The sequence below is a fragment of the Ambystoma mexicanum genome, chromosome 9 (genome assembly GCF_040938575.1).
Source record: "Ambystoma mexicanum isolate Mex_15411 chromosome 9, UKY_AmexF1_1, whole genome shotgun sequence".
NCBI classification, from domain to species: Eukaryota; Metazoa; Chordata; class Amphibia; order Caudata; family Ambystomatidae; genus Ambystoma; species Ambystoma mexicanum.
This window is the reverse complement of record NC_090931.1, coordinates 1,338,463,054-1,338,475,571: the sequence shown is the minus strand read 5'-3', so window position 1 is coordinate 1,338,475,571 and position 12,518 is coordinate 1,338,463,054. Positions and strand designations below refer to the sequence as shown.

The window sequence follows — 12,518 nt, the reverse complement described above, 5'->3', positions numbered from 1 at the left end:
AATTTCTTAATGAATTGTCTTACAAAACTGCAGGCCTCATTCTTGTAACCATCAGGTGTCATACTGGACAAACAGAGATATGCTCGCAATAGCGCTATTCAATACACAGAGAGTAGGCAGGACGTGGATATCTAAACAGGGAAACAACCCTTCATTGAGTCTGGTGTCCAGACTGAAGCCTAGTGAAGGGAGCTCACATAAGACCAGGCAATACATCACTTAAATTGGAAGCACACGAGTGTGGGAGTACTCTATGATCAACATATTGCACAAGTAAAAACAAAACTGTAACACAGGTGTTGTTGAGGCAGCAAGGACTTGGGGAAATCTCGCATTTAAATTTGCTGTTACTATTTTTTAAAAGCCACAAATAGACTGTTGGGAAAGAGGGACAATCGTCCCAGCCCCCCCTCCCATGCGTTTTAGGGTATGGCAGAGGCCTACAATTGTGCAGTAGGGGCTTTGGAGGTTACATCAGGGAGGGGGTGGTAACAAGGACTATAGCGAGGGAAGTGGAGGGGTGCATGTTTTACCATTGAAATACATAAGCAATCAAACACCATTTTAGATTGCAGCAGCCATATTGAAATCGAGGCCTAGCGTTGGGCTGCAGCCAGGGCTACAGGCCGGCACCTTACACGGGGGAAATAGTTGTACCATGGGCACTAGTGAGAAAGGCCAGAGCTGCAGAGATTCAAATACCCTGCATTGTCTCATGTTGCCAACATTCGTATCGCAGGAGGAACGCGCTCTGAAAGGCCACGAAGGGGTTCAGCGCTCTCTGCGAAGAACAATCCCACGAGAGGGAGGGCACGAGTCTCCAACCTCCCCCTGTCCCTGCACCCAAATGCCCCCTTCCACGACCCCATGCATTCTAAGGTACCATTCGGCCCCAGACCACCAACCATAAAACTGTTGGACCCCCAATTGATCAGAAAACATCAGAAAGCAGTTAATAGCTGCCTTCTCCCTGGGACGGAAAAACAACATAGCCAAAACGAGGAAGGGGAGCTTCGGATGGGGAAAAGACGTGTCTGGAATCAAGCTAGCGTGTGCGAGGATATGACCTCAATGTATCTGCTCAACTCTTGTCTGCAATACCAAGTGACATTAGGTTTAAAGGTGTACAATGCATTGTTTTTTTATTCCTAATTGGCAATTACTATCTGCTGATGTGCGAGGAGGAGCCCACATGGAAGAAGATGGGCAGAAGAGGCTGGGACCAATGGCCTGGCATCCCCTATGGAGCAGGTAGCCCATCTAGAGGGTCGCACCAACCAGCCATTCGAATTTGTAACCTATGTAACTTACGTCACTGATGCCGCTATGCGACTTTTCATAGTGCTGCTTCTACTAATTTTGCCAGAATGTTCCGTGGCAGCAGAGTTCTTTGCTGGCGCTTTTTGACCATGTTGAATGAACCTTGTTTTCCTTGTAAGAGGTGAGCTGGGCTTTTTTCCCCCAAGTGGGTTGCATTTTTTTCAGGGCGTGAGCGTTGAGGGGCTTCTCTACAAGCCTACTGACATTTCAGTTTGATGATGGATCTACTTTGCAATACTACAATGGAGTGTCACCAGCCCTGCATTTGGTCACTTTGTAATTATACCAAAACAAAGTGGTCAAACTTACATTATGCTAAACAGGGTTTACAAAGGAAGCAGAGAAGCATGCTGGCTGGGCTGGCTGTAAACGCAGTCCAGTTTCTACGTAGTCTGCTTAGCTACTGAATCAATAGGTGACTGAGGAAACAATCAGAAAACCTGTGCAATATTCACCCTTTGATGGAGGCAACAGTTGAGGAGACTCAAGATAGCCCAGATGAAGAGCAGCGGGGGTGTAGTGGTATCCGACCACACTTATGTTTGACAGAGGTTTCCTACCTAAACGCACTACCAGGAGGATATGACAAGAAAACCGCAGGAAAGCATCCCAGTGCGGGACATACAGCATGTCCAGCGAGGAAGACCAAGAACAGTCCAGGAAAGATGCCCAGCAGCCAAAAGAAGAAATTGGAGCCAAGGACACAGCACCCACGGGTATGAACTGCAGAGCTCTAACAATTTTAAGAAAAGCACAGCGTTTCCCCTAGATTTGCACATTCACTCATGGACTGTCCTGTGAGTACCTTCCAACCACACACCAGGCAGACACAGAATGTTTTGGAGCCAGCCAATCACGATGGCTTTAAAATAAATGCTAAACATCAAGGTCCACCCATACAGTGTGTATCGATGTTATTTTGGGGCAAGAGACCGGTTTAAAGCAGTTCAAACCACTGCATAGGAGAAAGGGTTTTTTTCAAAGAGAATGAACAATCACTAAGCAGTAGGGACTCAATATGAGAAACTTTAAAAATAGTAATTGGGGATTACTACATTTCTCTGAATCAAGGGGGGGGCATACAAGGCTGCACGCTAAACCTCGCTAAATGTGAGGCGATCATTAAATCCCTGGACTACCAACAACGCAGGGACAAGTCTGGGCGGATATCAGCCTGGCTAATTAAGGAGGACGCACATGGGCGCCTAATACTCGTGGTATGTGGGCTGGATAGCACCTTGGTGCATAAGCAAGAATAAATTAAGGATACATTTGTGGATTATAAAGAACTATATCTTTATACTTGGGGAGGAGCAACTGCTTAATGTAATATATAGCAAACCTTCAGTAAAACTATCGCAGAGTGAGAGTTTAGAGAGATAGGTTTCAAGTCAAGATAGTTGGGTCGCGATAAAATCCATGGGGAAAGGGAAGGCTCTGACTAATGACGGGTTGACCCTCAAATGTTCTCCCGAGTATATTCATTTGTTGACCCCTACATTACCAGAAGTATTTAACAAAGCAATAGAAACAAAATGTACTACCCAAGTCCATGCAAAAAAACATCATAGCAATGGCTAAGCAGGGGAAGGACCCCTGGGACTGTGTGGCCTACCTGCCATCATCCCGCGTTAACATCCGACTCCAAAATCGGTTCTGGAACTGAGGATTTAGAACCTTCTCCCTACACTAATTCACACAGACCTGGCTGGATACCTAACGGGCTGTAGCACTACATGGAACCTATGCTGTGCGATTCATACCATTCAAGAGTCTGAAAATTCAGAGGGGGGGGGTCTGATCATTTTTTTGCTGCCAATAAGACATTCAATTAGGTAGGATGGGTCTTCATGTAAATTCTTGATTACTTAAACAGTGTTCCTTAGATTAGAAGTAGGATTTTCCACCTCTACAAAATGCAGCAACAGAGAGTCGAAATGGGAAGTATGATATAAGAGAAGTGCAAAGAGGAACAGGACAGAAGATGGGGTGTTCTCTGTAACTGCTTCTCTTCACACGGACGGTGGAGCCCCAGGCTAATTAAGACTTTGAGAGGCAAGGATATGGAGGTCACAAGGAAGGAACAAGTAGTAGATATGTATGGGGGTAATGTATTGCTATTTCTCTGAAAATCGGAAACAAAATATGCCCCTAGCTTAGGAACCATTGAAGACCACAGCCGGTGTTCGGGGTTGAAGGTAAATACTGCCTGTTCCCTTTGGGAAATCTAATGAAAACTGATATATCCCATACAATGAAGGAAAAGTTGTAGTTTGCATCTTATGTGGAAGTTAGATTTGCAGAGAACTATGTCCCATTTCCTAGTTCCCCATTCTGCTTATTGGGTGATGCCTGAAACCAATGAGTTGCTTTTAGCTCCTGGACATCACATCTTTGTTTCAATACTGCTGTTACATAGTGGGGTACCGAGCGGGGGCAGCTTGCCCCCTAGTAGCTCTTAAGAGCCTGACCAGGACATTTGGTGGCGGAACATCTCTCCTGTTTGGCACCCTCATTGACAATGAGGGTGACTAACGGGAAACGTGCCCCGCTAGCAAAATTGACAGGTCGGTCGCACGATCTAGAGATCCCCTCAGCAGGATGCAAAAAGTCCCGCTTTTGCTTTGGGCTGCCTGTGAGGGGGTCTGTAGACGAGGGACCCACCCTGTCATTTTGGCCTTTAGAGGGGTCACACGTTCACGTGCAAGTTCGAGCTCGAGCTCCGGACAGCTGAGCGGCTCTCCCAGGGACCCGACACATTGCACTGTATCAACAGAGCATTACAACGGGAGTCATTAGACATTGACAGGGGTGAAGGGGGATATTAGCAGGAACTTTTCTCCCTTAAGAAATGTGAATGGAGTGATCAGAAGGGAGAAGGGTGCGTAATGCTGCATGCTTTTGTTGGGAAGGGAGCGACCCCATCCAACCACCCTAGGCGCTTTAGGGTGAGGCAAGCCCCATCGGAAGAACTATAATAGACATGGGGGCGTTCTAAAGGTCCCCACACGATCATAATATTGCATGCAATTCAGACAGTGTGCGTATATAAGCAAATGTAATTTTGCAGATATTAAGCAGCCATAGTCGAAGCATAGGGCCTGCACGGCCATGCAGTATTTAGTGTGCTAGACACATGCCGCAAGCCTGAAGGAGGAATCTGAATAGGCCCAATCGCTGAAAAGAGAGGACCACACTGCTAAATTTCACAGAAACCTTCCATTGTTCTAAAGTTGTTGCCATATGTGTGTTCTAGAAAGTATGTGCCCTGCAAGGCCACTAGACAGCACTGGGTGCCTTGGTGTATGTGTTATCACACACAGGCCGAAGCAGGCCTCCGACCTCCACCCAGCCAACCACGAGTTATAGCCCCTACAACTGCCCTAGTCCCAAGACCCCCGAATTCCAAGATACCAGTTGGCTCCAGACCACCGACTATAAACCAACCCACTATAAAAGATCTACCTTTATTTCATAATGACATTATTTGTAATGTGAGGTACACGGAGGGATACATTATAGGTCAAAAGCGAGGGTGGAAGCCGAGAGACGTGATCGGAATGAGTGAAGGGTGTATGGGTAAGTGTGTCCTCGAGACTCCCCACTGTGCCAGTCTTTGAGCATGCCAGGTGCATTGTATAATGATAGAGTAGCATTGTTAGCAAATGTAACTAATTGGTTCTTTGGCCTTGGTTCCCTAGAGACGATGAGCCCAGCAGACCCCAAGTGATGGAAGACAGACGGACTGGGTTGGGACCAATGACCGGGCATCCCCTACGAGTAGGCCGACCATGTATAGTGTTGCACCAACCAGCCTTGAGGTTTTCCACTGTATACAAATGACGTAATCTATGACACTGTGGGCCTCATCACGAGTTGGGCGCTAACCCCAGAGGTATTAGCCCTACCGTCAAACCCCCGGCGCTATTAGCACCGGTTCACGGGTTTGGCGGAACTATAAGTGCCCATTCCCCATTGGACCCATTGAGGAATTTCCCATTCCCCATTGTGCCCAATGGAGAATGCTCAGCGCTATTACCGCCGGTGGTAATAGCACCAAAAATCAGCAAAATTGCGGCAGATTTGCCCCCAGCTCAGAGGTGGGGGGAAATCTGCCAAGCCTGTGATTTGGCAGACCCTTAAATACGGCGGTAATACCGTTACCACCGAATTTAAGCGTTACCGCCAAACTTGTGATGAGGCCCTGTGTCCCCTTTTAAGTTTCTGCTTGCACCATTTTTGACCAGAACGTTCCATGGCAGCAAAGTTCTTTGCTGACACACCTATTTTTTGTAGAAATAAAACTTGTTATCCTTGCAAGAGTTTCTTGGGTCTTTTTCCCTAGCGGATTGTATTTTTTCTGGTGTGAGCGTTTAGTGGCCTGCCTTCACTTTATGAAATAATTACTATGGTGGAAAACCCAAGGGGGATGTGTTAGGCTCACATTTATCTGCATGATGCTAGTGTGCCTTTGCACGTAGGATCGGGAGAATAAAACTAAAGAAATACTTTTATTGCTCAACATATTTCTGTGACGATGTACATAGTGTAAAGTTAATTTATTATGAAAGGCTAGTTTATTATGTAATGTGGTTTTCTTCCAAGGCATTGCTATAAATAAAGTATTATGTATGCACATGAAATGCAAAGCAAAATCTTAATAAATATCTATATCAACTGAACTGGAAAGATGTGTTCAATTGCTCAAATTGAACACATCCCGATTCCACCATTTAAACACTGTGTGTGATCCTGGGCAAATCATTTAATAGCACTGTGTCTTATCTGCATCTCCATAAGTGATTCACTTCATAGCTTATGTTATTATATCATGCTATTATAAAAAATAGAATAATGACTATAGAGCTGCTCCATATATAATAACGGTGTAATTTAGGGATTTTGCACCACAAAGTTATTTGCCACTTGGTTTACCTATGGCAACTTATTCTAAAGTCACTTCCATGGTGCCTCCAAGTATCTTTATTTATTTATTTTATTTATTTATTTATTACATTTGTTAAACGCCCAGACCCGGAGGTACCACGGCGTAGTTACAGACAATGGGAGAATGCAATCTTAGAAAGAACATAGAGGTATACAGGAGTAGCAATCAAAAAATATACAGTAATATGCAGGGCAGTCAGGAATAAATAAATAATATACAAAATATACAAAGCAGTCAGATATAAGTAGTTACTAGGAGGGGGTAGGTGGGTGCTCTGGTTCAGTTAGAACTTGTTGAAGAGCCAAGTCTTCAGGAGGCTTTTGATTTTGGGGAATGAGGTTTCATTCATAATGTGGGAGGGTAGCGCGTTCCAGTGTCTGGGGGCCAGTGTTTTGAAGCTACTGCCCCCTGCTTTCTCTCTTTTGTATCTGGGGGTTTCGAGGAGTGCGTTTTTGTTGGACCTGAGGAGTCTGGTCTGGGGCTTCATCATGACAGTGTTGTTGAGGTATTTGGGCGCTTTGTTGGCCCTACATTTGTGGGTGATGCTCAGGGTTTTAAATAGAATTCTGGCTTGTATGGGGAGCCAGTGGTGGTCTCTTCTGGTGTTGGAGATATGTTCAGATTTTTTGATGCCTAGAGCTGCTCTGGGGGCTTTGTTCTGCATGAGTTGAAGTTTGGCTATATTGGCTTTGGATGTGCCAAGGAATAGGATATTGCAATAGTCTAGCTTAGACAGTATGAGTGCTCTGGCTAGAGTGACACAGTTGTTGGTTGAGAGGAATTTACGGCTGAGGGAGATGAGTTTGGAGGTGTAGGAAGTGGACGAAGCTAATATGTTTATTTGTTTGGACATGGATAGTGTTGCATCTAAATACACGCCAAGGGTCTTGACTTGTTTGAGAACAGGGATTATGGTTCCATCGATGGTGAATGATTTGAAAGCGGGCTCAATGGTGTTGATTTTGCTGGAGGAGCCTAGTATGAGGAGCTCGGTTTTGTCGTTGTTGAGACAGAGACTGTTAGCCATCCAGTTTTGGATGAGTGAGTAGATTTGGTTAACCAGGAGAGAGTCTTGTTCGTGATTGCCTGAGAGGGGAATGAGGATTTGGGTATCATCGGCGAAATTAGTATAGATGACACCCATGGCATCCAAGGCTGCAAATAATAGCTTGGTGTAGGCATTATACAAAGTAGGGGATAGGCAGGGGCCTTGCGGCACACCTGCAGGGACAGGCACTGGGTCTGCTGATTCTATGCCGATGGATACTCTGGAAGTCCTGTCAGCCAAGAAAGATTTGATCCAGTTGGTAGCGTTCTGTGCTAGGTTGAAATTGTTTGCTAGAGTGTTACAGAGTTTATCGTGATCAACCAGATCGAAGGCCACTGAGAGGTCCAAGAGCATCAGAAGGCAGAGTTTACCTGCTTCTCTGGTGGCATCCATTTGGATCTTCAGATCAAGGAGGGCTGTCTCTGTGCTATGGTTGGGACGGAATCCTGACTGGCGGTCTCCTAGTAAGTGATGTTGTTCTAAGTGGTTCTGGATTTGGCAGTAGGCTATTTTGTCGATTATTTTTAGGAGAAATGGGACCGTTGTAATGGGTCGGTAATTGGTGGGTATTGTTGGGTCCAGGGAAGGTTTTTTTAGAAGTGGTGTCACCCAAGCTTTTTTGATACTAGTGGGGACTGTGTTTGTGAGAAAAGAGGCGTTGATGAATTCAGTGATGATAGGTGTGAGAGTGGGGGCGCATAGTTTCACTAGATGGGCGGGGAATTGGTCTTCCTTGCAGTTGGAAGCCTTGAGTTTCATTATGGTGTCGAATACCTCTTTGTTAGTCACTGGAGTGAATTGAAATGGGGGGCCAGTAGTGACATTTGATGTGGTCATTGATATAGTGGGTGGAGATTTGTCAGCTAGGAGTGTTTTTTTACTATCAATTTTGTTTTGTAGTAGGAGGATTTTAGATGAAAGTGCGTTTTGAATAGTGGTGCACCAGTCTTTGCTAGCGTTAGAGGGTGCTGAAGTTTGACAAGGGCTTTCGAGTTCGCTAAGGATAGTAAAGAGTTCTTTACTATCTGAGGCCACATTCGTAATGCAGAGGTTGAGGGCATTGGCTTTTTGGGTGATTATTGCTGATTTATAGGTTTTGTTGGCTTCAGCGAAGGCTGATGCCGATTCTGGGGTGTTGTTTTTCTTATGGAGGTGTTAAAGTGATCTTTTTGTGTGTCTTAAGGTTACAAGCTCCTCATTGAACCAAAAGCAGGAGCGTTTATCAGGTCTACGGATTTTGGTGGTGATGGGAGCAAGTAGGTTGATGGTTTGGGTAAGGCATTGTTGGTATTGGTCAGCTAGATAGGAGGGGTTGTTGGTGCCTAGAACCGTATGGGCAAAGGCAGCACTCAGTGCTGGGGTGAGTTTGTCGGAGGAGAGCTTTTTGATATTTCTAGTTTCAAATGTTTCTGGTTTTTTTTAGGGGTGATGTGCTCTGTACTGGCGTTGTCTATAGTGAAATTGATTACATAATGATCTGAACAATTGACTGGGAGGATGGAGTCAATGGTGACTAGAGAGTTAAGAGTGAGAAGCCAGTCTAGGGTTCTTCCTTTTGAGTGGGTGGGTTTATCTACCAGTTGTACGAAATTCATTTCTGACATGGCTGTATAAAATGTAGATGCTTCTGAGTTCAAGGGGTCATTGTAGCCTAGGTTAAAGTCTCCGAGGACTATGCATTTAGTTTTAGGCTTGATGAGGGGCGTTAGGAGTAGTGGGATGTCCAAGTCAGGGTGTGTGTTTTTATTGGGTGATCTGTACACCACTAGTAAGTTGGTAGTGGTTTTGGGGTTGGAGGTATACTTTAGTAGGAGTTCATAACCTTGTATCTGTTCTATTGGGCAAGCTCTGATTTCTAGGGTGGTTTTGGCTATTATGGCGACTCCGCCTCCTTGGGTATTTGTTCTGTCTGTTCTCAGGATGCTGAATCCTGGGGGAATGGCAAGGGTTAGAAGTGGTCCTGCTGCTGGGTGAAGCCAGGTTTCAGTAACCACCAGCATATCAAGGTGTTGGTCCTCAATGAGGTCATGGATATCTATAGCATGGGCACCTAGTGAGCGGGCATTAATGAGTGCAGTTTTGAGGCTGGGGGGGCAGGGGGTGGTGCGTTATCTACGATGGGGGGGAACAGTGGTTATGTTATTGGTTTGGTGTTGGAGAGGCTTTTGTGTTGGAAATTAATGGGCGTGGTGTTTGGTTTGGTCGGCGTATTGGGCGTGGTGGTGAGTGAAGAAGCTCGTGGGGGCATTTTAGTTCTAGACATGAGTCTATTGAATCTTTCAATACCCAGGATGGGAGTGGTTGTGTGGTTGATGCTGATAGGTATGGTGTAATTGTATATAGGCGGGTTGGGACTACGGCACGGGAGGTCTGAGGTTGCTACCTTCTTGATGGTGTTGGGTGAGATGTGGGGCTGAGGAGATGGTGTGGGGAAAGGGGGGTGTGTGGGGAGGAAAGGGGTGGGGAAGTGGCGTGGGCAACCTGGTCTAACTAATCCTTCGGCAATCTTGATGAAATGTCCTCTGGTGCATAGTGTAGCATTAGGGACTATACAAAAAGGGAACATGATGATGCTGAGGAGCGCCAGCATTATATATCAAAGACTGATGATGCTCCTTGCAATGTCCTTTTCTGTAAAGTGACTTCTGTTGGTGCAATCCATATGCAAATTAGGAGTTGTGCATGTATTTGCCCCACAGAGCTGTAATGGATGAGTTTCCTGCATCTGGTCTTGCAGTTTTATGTGTATGTGTTAAAATGCCATCTACCATTAATGTTACCACAAAAAGTTGATTGGGGGTGTGAATGATGCGTTTGGTGTCACGCTCACTGCATTTGTGGGGGGGGTCAAGTAGCAGGACTTCTTTCATGGCTCGTCACCCTCCCCCTACATACAGTATACTACTGTAAAACGCAAATACGATAAGAGACGTAATGTAGTTTTGCTAGTACATGATGGGACAATGCACTGTTATTTTTTGTTACATCACACATATTTACAAATGAAGCCACTGAGAGAAAAAGCAATATAGTTGGGCAGAATTAGGATACAGTTCTCAACATTCGACACCATATCAACCGAGTACACCACGGTTTTGTCCCGAGAGTAGAACTCCTCTAGACTTCCACACATTCCATTGTGGCACTCTGATTCAGTGGCACGGCTTCGTCCCTACAGTTCAGTGTCACACTAGAAAGCAGCTGCAGTATCACATGTGCCATCTATTGAGCATATCACACTTTGGAAGACAGTGTCAGTAGTGAGTACTGCACTGAAAGGCACAGTGGCAATGGGGATGTGGGGACACTGGAGGTAAATATCAAACTGGAAGGCAGTGTCTCCGGTCCGAGAGGCGTGAAAGCTGTTTCAATTGAGTATTGGCAGGCATATCGCGGTCACAGATCATATTATGGAGTATAAAGCCCTGTAAGGCAGCGCCATGGGGTATCACACTGTCACGCACAGTGCTGGGGATACATCTGCTATTCCCTCTTGTCTAGCAGTGCCACGGGTTGTGGTACAGCTGCGGCTCTGGTTTCTGACACACACTTGCCAATATGTGAGGCTGGCACTCGGGGGAGATCCTACTATCCAGGGAACGATACACTGCAGCCAAGTAAGCAAGCAAGCATACTGATAAACATCATTGCAGAAGATCTGCACCGGTTGTTTCTAAAGCAGTTGTCTGAAAGAGCAGAGCCTGTTTGCCACCTCCGCCCCGCCCCTTATCCAAACTCTCGCTCCCCCGTTTGCGCATACGAACGCAGAGGAAGAGCCCCGCTAGGCGCCTCTTACAGCAGCGCCCACCAGAGCCCGCGTTTCCGACCCTTCTCCCACCCCTATCTTACCGGTTTCAGCGCCCTGCTCGCGGCTCGCAGTCCTGTCAGCTGGGCCCCCCCGCCTTAGAACCAGCCTTGAACTTCACAGCCGCCGGGCTGTGGAACTTGTTGGTCGGGGAATGCGCGCTCTCGCCAGATCAGGGTTGGTTACGGCCGCGGGCGCGCGCCCTCGCTTCCCACAGGACATCTATTTGCAACTCTTGCAAGTACGTAGCTTTAGAAAGGCAGGGTAGTGGTTATGACGTAATATGTGGCCATGTTTGGGTCAGGCTTGATGCCACTCTATACAACGGTCACTATTTTACAGTTTACGTACCATTGCCTGGCTCTTTCATGTGCGTCTCATGCTTTAGTAGGTCTCCCAACCCTCTCGGGCTGTGGTAGTATTTTGTTTTGTTTATAATCAGCCGAACTGGCCCGTTACAACCATCACCATAGAAGAAGGACAATACGGTAATCCGTAAGTACAGTAGCTTCAATAGTATCAAGGCAACAAGCCTGCCTTTCTTCATGTACCAATATTGCTTTTGTAAATTCAAGTTTGTTTACAAGTTTAACAATGTATAATGAAACATACAAAACAATATATTCATCAACACCACAATACAAATTGCACCTTACAAATGGAACTGAACAGAATTGATCAGATTTCCGTTTTTTTACAAGCAACTTTGAGGTTCAGTTACATGTTAGATTAGTGTTTCTGTAGCATAGAGCCACAGGGCCCATGCAGTGTCAGATGTCTGGGTCACGTGTGTGACGATGTGGCAATGTCAATAAAAGGGGCGAGCGGTTTTCCGCTTGCCAGTTGCCTCCTAACTCCTTGTCTTATGTTATTGCAGTCCTGTACCGCAGCAAGCGCAATGCACCAGACATGCCGCTCGGCCTCCCTGAGCACCCTCATCACGGTTGGGCCAGACGGCAAAGTTCGCTCCCACATAGGGGTGCTGGAACCCAGCACTGGGGCAGAGAGGCCCTCCCGCAGTGGCTGCCTTTTCTGGCTAGCCATGGTCTGCACCCACATGGGGGAGCCCGATGAAGAAGGACAACAGCCTGTCTCTGCTGCTCTGTAAGTGTGGCAAAGCTCGCTCCTCCCAGATCTAGAGCATGGCAACAGAGCCCTGAAGCCCTCTCGTGGTGCCAGCCTTCCCGGTGCCCATCATGGATGCTTCCAGATAGGGGAGCCCACAACTGTCCGCCCTGCATGGGGGAGCCATTGAAGGTCGGAATGGTGGCCTAGATGGCGGGCGGGGCCTCCCTGCAGCCAGGACCCACATACATCTTGCAGCAAGCACTGCTGCCTGGGGGAGCATACACATGGCACGGCTCTGACATGCTGCTGGTGTTGACTCCTGTCTGGGG

At 46.6% G+C, this 12,518-nt stretch overlaps 1 protein-coding gene across 1 annotated transcript in view; it reads right to left on the bottom strand.

Moving 5' to 3' along the window:
* The window catches only part of LOC138489118 (leucine-zipper-like transcriptional regulator 1 homolog), a 406,596-nt gene extending 395,247 nt beyond the window's left edge, over positions 1-11,349 (bottom strand). The window contains exon 1 of the mRNA XM_069616746.1: positions 11,166-11,349. The gene's annotated coding sequence lies outside the window, so the exon portion shown is untranslated. The remainder of the gene's footprint in view (positions 1-11,165) is intronic.
* Between the last annotated feature and the right edge of the window lie 1,169 nt (positions 11,350-12,518).